Source organism: Mugil cephalus, chromosome 8 (genome assembly GCF_022458985.1).
Source record: "Mugil cephalus isolate CIBA_MC_2020 chromosome 8, CIBA_Mcephalus_1.1, whole genome shotgun sequence".
Lineage (NCBI taxonomy): Eukaryota > Metazoa > Chordata > Actinopteri > Mugiliformes > Mugilidae > Mugil > Mugil cephalus.
This window is the reverse complement of record NC_061777.1, coordinates 14,963,104-14,969,038: the sequence shown is the minus strand read 5'-3', so window position 1 is coordinate 14,969,038 and position 5,935 is coordinate 14,963,104.

Below are 5,935 nucleotides of genomic sequence, written 5' to 3'. Positions count from 1 at the left end.
TCTCTCCCTCTGGTTAATATACAAACTAACAGCGAATGGCCACATGCTAAAGTCACGTCTAAAGTAGTGCTCCATCTCAGGGTATAAGGGTTACCTCCGTAAAACAAAAGAGGTGCTTTGTTCCATCATCAGGCTAAATCCTCCCTCAGCAATTACCGTTCACCTTCCAAAGACCTCGGCGAGGAACAGAGCAACACTCTTTCTTTTAACACAGGCAGCGGAGCATGAAGACACGGGAGCTCAGGGGCTCTACAGGCAAAGATCACTCATCTTTTTCATCTGGCTATGGCTGAGGCTGCAGCTGCATTGTTTAGTATCTAAAGCGTCTTTATGACAAATTTTTTCAATTTTTCTGCCGTGATATTTTAACCTTCTTTTGTCGCCCGTTAGCCTGTGGAAAAAGCAGGGCTCTTTCAAAATCTCTGATAATGTAATCCAAAAATACCAATAGGCATTATAAATACAAGCCTTCTGCGACAACATACATACAAGAACATAAATAATGTGATCTAAAACTGCATGGCTGTCAATGGTGTCCACTTGCAAGGCTTGCTGTCAAGAGTCAAGTGAAACAAGCTAACAGCGAGACGTCACTGCCAGATGACGGCATGCATAGCTTGAATGCTGATTGGCTGTGACAGAGGCAAAATCAAACGACCAACAGCATCGCAAACGTAGACGTAGCCCACAGGTCAATTTCCAAGGTTTGACGTTGCATAAACTGTCAAAGGGTCAACTGTTTACCTTGGACTCCCTGTCTTCAGCCTTTAATGGAGATCCTTGAAATGAAATCCACTTGATCTCTTCCTACTGAACTCTGCGCTATGACTCAGTGAGGAAAGAGGTGTCATCACGTAAAAGACTCCTCCTGTTTAAGTGGAACGCACCTTGATCACAATAGGAGGTGCTAAAATACCACGAAGCATGTGGTAATAGAAATGAAAAGGCCTTTTTTTTTTTTACCAGGAAACGCCGCATGGTATATGCTTGAGATCAGCCTCTCATCCTGTCTTTCACTGTTGCTGCAGTTGTTTACATCAGGGCCAGTGGGAGGCTTCCAGACGCAAAGGGTCTGACAGTCTATCAGTGGAAGAGGGTAGTTAATATGGGCATACAACCTCTGTCCTGACCTTGATGCAGGGCCATCCATCATCTAGGCTTAGGCAAGACATGAGGTTGAGAGGTGTATCCAGATGGAGGACACTTTAACCCAGGTCAGAGACTCAATGTCCCAGCAAGTATTAAGCCTCTGTCCTGGTTTCATATTAAAGCCCCTGTGTGCAGGATTTGAAGATGATTGTACTGCCCCCAAGAGGTAGTTCAGAAAAAATACACTGTGGCAGACTCCCCAGTACTTCCCACTGATCTTGTACATTGGATAAAAGATGGAAAGGAATATATATATATGGATTTATAGTTGAAAGGTCTGGTGTGGTGCCTTTTTCCCCCTTAACTTTTGTTAAGTAAAAGAAACTCCTAATCATTACATTTTAAGGCTGATTGGTGATTGGTAGTTCTGTTTTGAGTTAAGGTACAGTACTTGATCCATCTACGTAATGTCCTCACAAATATAGTCAAAAACAGTGTGTATGTGCAGCACCTGAATAATGGCCACAGTAGGGTCTGTTCTTCCTTTTAAGCATGTTGTCCTCTCAGTATTAGACATCAGAGAATGTGCTTTTGGCTGGCAGCATAAGAAGTGTCTCTTTGTCGCACCCACACACATACACACACACACACACACACACACAGTCATCCAATCCCTACTCTCCCATTTTGTTTTTTGGGTCGCACTCATCTGCAGCCTTATTACCCAGAGTCCTCTGCGGCAGCCCGACCGGCGCTTCGTCGTCGCTGGAGTGTTCTGTTAGTCACATCAGCACCCAGCACACGCTCAGCCCAGCTCAGATCATCAGGAATTTCACCGATGGAAAACCTGCTCAGAATTCAGAAAAAGGCTGTGCATACATCTAATTGTGATGGAGTTTTCCACCTTGGCTCAACTGCTCTTTTTTTTTCTCTGCTCAATTCCAGGATGAAAAAAAAAATCCTCTTTCATCTCAGTGAACTTTAATTAACTGAAGAAATTAAACGTACTGTAGCTGGAAAATGGCAGTTTTGCCTGGTGAAATCTGGACGTTTAGATTTTCTTTCTCCTTACGTCCACTGCATTATAAGCGAGATTACAATGGCTACGGGATGTCTGGTTTGTTATCACATCTCATTTCACATAAAGTTGCCGTTGCTGCATACGACGCGGCCATCAGAAAGAAGTGATCTGTATGATTTCTGAACATTTGTTGAGTTGAAATGCCAGAGGCCTTTTTAGTGATAAACCATTTAACAGCTGCCTAATTAGCTGTGTGAATCAGTGTGGTCTGTAAAATGGGATGCGATGCGTGCCCCTCTCTTGTTATTATGCTTAATTTATTATGTGTATGTGTATTAGAAGAACGTCAGGCTTGCATGTGAACTGCCTGAGAGACACGTGTACAGATGACGCAGAAGATGTCTGGCTGAACTTTCAAACACAATGTAGACGCTGCCACTTGTCTACTGGTTTAGTTTTTTTTAAATATTAAATATTTGTTTGCTGTAAAAAACAAAAAAAAAAAACAAAGCTGACTTGGAAAGAAACAGGCCGTTCACACTGGCGCATCTATAATTAATGCTTTCTCGAATCACGGTTCACGTTAAACACATATTGGCTGGTTGGCTCCCTGCAAAGAACTGACGGGCTGTTTTGCAAACAGGCATTAATCCGTTGAGTCAACCAGCATCAGAACAGAAGAGTAGGCACAGCGGGGCCCAATTTTTTTTTCCAGGGCCCGCTTAACTTCAGATGTCTGTGAAACCGGTGAGATGTAGAATGCTACTAGACGTTCTTATTAGGATGTTTTCAACTCTTGCTTTCCTCTTGCATCAGCTGTTGAAAGCAAACATTCTTTTTTATTGAACGTCAACTTTATTTCGCAGCCTGGTCAGGATGATCTTGAGGCTGCTGTGTTTCCACGTTGATTCCTGTTAGATAAACTGTGCAACCAGCCTGCAATTTGCCTCTCTTTACACTGCTAATCAAATTACACCCAAAGGAAAAATGTTTGTATAGGCTGCGTTGGAAGCATCGCCGTGCTTGCGAAAGCAGATTTTAGTTTATTTTAGCCAGTTTAGACAGAGATTTGTAACTTTTTCCACCATTAACTAAATTCCCTGGTTGGGACACTTCTCTTCTTCTCAGAGAGAGAAGAGGAGGAGGAGGAGGAGGAGGAGGAGAAGGGAGCAGCGAAGGTTTAAACAAACGAGTTTCACGTAGAGCCAAAGGAACTGTGGCCACTGCATGCGTGAGTCCACATGCAGACAATTTGTAGGTGTGATTCATCCTTGTCTGTGTGCGTTGCGTGTGCATGTGATTAATTAGCGCCCGTGCATCCTAGCGTGTCCCAGTTTTTTTGCAAAGAAAAGCATTTCAGCAGACATGGCTCTTTCACAGTGGTACCCATGATCAGGTGGTGTAAATATCTTACAGGTGCAGACAACAGCACGTAACATTCGCACTCATATTTCAGACGCGTGCATGAATGGACCTGTGCTGACTTCATTTCAGCTGAGGATCTGAAGGAGAATTGTGAACAAAGCGAAGGTCCGCTTAGGGAAGCCTCTGTCGAGCAGCGGCACAGTCTCAGTTCTGACACCAGCGGTTGCTCCTCTAAAGACAAAAAGTGCGACAAGGTGTACTATTCTTCGTGCTAAATTATTTACCGAGCCGTAAGCTTTTGTAAACTTCAGCACCAATTAATCTCAAGAAGCTCTTTTGTGTGAGAGCTTAATCGTTTGCTAATTAGCGCTCCTTGCTAACAGACACTCTCAGTGGAAATATACGATTACATAGCCCATCGACAGGCTCGGTAAACAAAGGCTGTTTGCCAGAGTGCCAAAGCAGTTGTTCCAAAGATGGGGAGGGCCAAATCTTTTCACTGTGTCCCTCTGTACGCAAGCGTGTCTTGACATTTATGTGACAAAAGGCATAAGAGAGCCGGAGAGGAAAAAAGGAAGGAGAAGAAGCACTCGTTCAGCACCTCACAGTGACCTATTGGCTTGTATTTAAGTGCCAGTGCTGAGTCTGGTCGGCTAGATAGCCTCAAATACATGTCGTTAACCAGATGACTTGATTTTAAATTGAAAAAGACAAAAAGGGACGCGACCGGGGGAATTGAGAGGCAGAATCTTAGAAGGAGGATGGAGGAAGAAAAAGAGATGGACAAAATGAAGAGGGAGGCCAACAGGAAACAGCTGTGGTGTTTTTTTTTTTTTTTTTTTTTTTTTAACCACACGACACAATTTCTTTATTTAGAAAGATACATGATATTTCAGTGAATCTTTTCCCCCCTTTCCCAGTAATCATTTCATATGTTTTTACCTTAGGGCAGTCATTTTTTATTTATTATTTAAGAGAAAAAAAACCCCAAAAAACAAGGTTCCATGACCAGCTGACATGCTGATGCAACACTATTAACAATAGTTGCAACTACTCTCATTTGTCCTCCCACTGTTTCACAATGTCCCCTCGGTCTGCCGTCGAAGCTGGAGGTGGGTCTGAAAAATAAAACTGTGTAAATCTAAATGAAGTTCTAGGAAAATAAACAGCAAGAAATCTCTCTTTCGCCTGTGATTCCCTTTTGTCTCCCTGCGGCCCGGGTCGTTTGCTCTCCTGTCGCTGTGCTTTTCCAGTGATGAAGTGCAACATGCTGGGGCTCGGTTTTGATTGTCACCACAGGTGCAGAGATTACACCGGGCCGCTGTCAATAGAAAAGGGAGCCGAGTCCCCCGCGGACGTCAGCCAGCCCGGCCGTCGAGGCACCCAGCCACAGGCAAACGGACTCCTCAGCGAATCCGTCGGGCAGTTGGTCGGTTTAAGTTTAGCGAGTTTTACAATCGGCGTCAAGCAGGAATCACAGTTTCATCATAGTTCTGAAATGGAGTTGAGATGACCTACTTATGATCAGACTGCAGCCCCCTGTGGCACAGCAGAGGCCATCACACTGTGTCCCATCTGAGGCTTTCTGAAGGAGTCAAGAACTGAAATGGAACTGACTGAAAGAATGTCAATGGGAGTGATGCTGAGGTTATTTAGTACCTCATAGTTATTAATCAATGTCGGGAGCAACATTAATAATTTTTTACTTGTGTCCTAGTCTAAGTATATATATTTATCTCTACACCTGACATCTCCATAGTAAATCAGACAAAATCTATCTACAAAAAACAAAAAAACAGAACAGACGGACACATTGTGATTATGTTGCATCATAATTCGTTCCCCATCAGATCACGCCAAACCAGTCTGACGATCTTCCTTAACATGACCCGTTAACCTTTCCAGTCTCTGCCTCCACCTATTTTTGTTTCTTTTCTGCTTCCTCCGTCTCCTCCTTGTTCTTTCTTTCCTCCTTCCTCCTCCTCATCCCCTCCTCCCCTCCTCCCCCTCCCCTCCCCTCCTTCATCCTCTGGAACACATGGTTATCGCCTGTGAGTGGTTGTCATGGTGATCGACCCAGAGGGACTCATCCCAAAACCAAAAGTTCGGCTCGTCTGAAATAGAACCTCTGCCTCTCTACCAGAGGGGGTTCATCTGGCACATGAGGCAGGTAGAGAGAAAGAGAGTAAGAAAGATAGACAGGGAGAGAGAGAGGGGAGAGGGGGGGGGGTTTCAGTCAAGGAGAGAAAGATGAGAGAGTGAGGACAAGGGGTAGAGAACAGGAGAGAATGAGGCAGCATGCATCCATTCCAACTGGGTCACATCGCGGGAGCATTGCGTAAGCGTAAACATTGCTGGCCCTGTGCTATGCCCTTAGCACGCACGACACACACACACGCGCACACACACACACACACACACACACACACACACACACACACACACCCTGCGTCTTCCCAT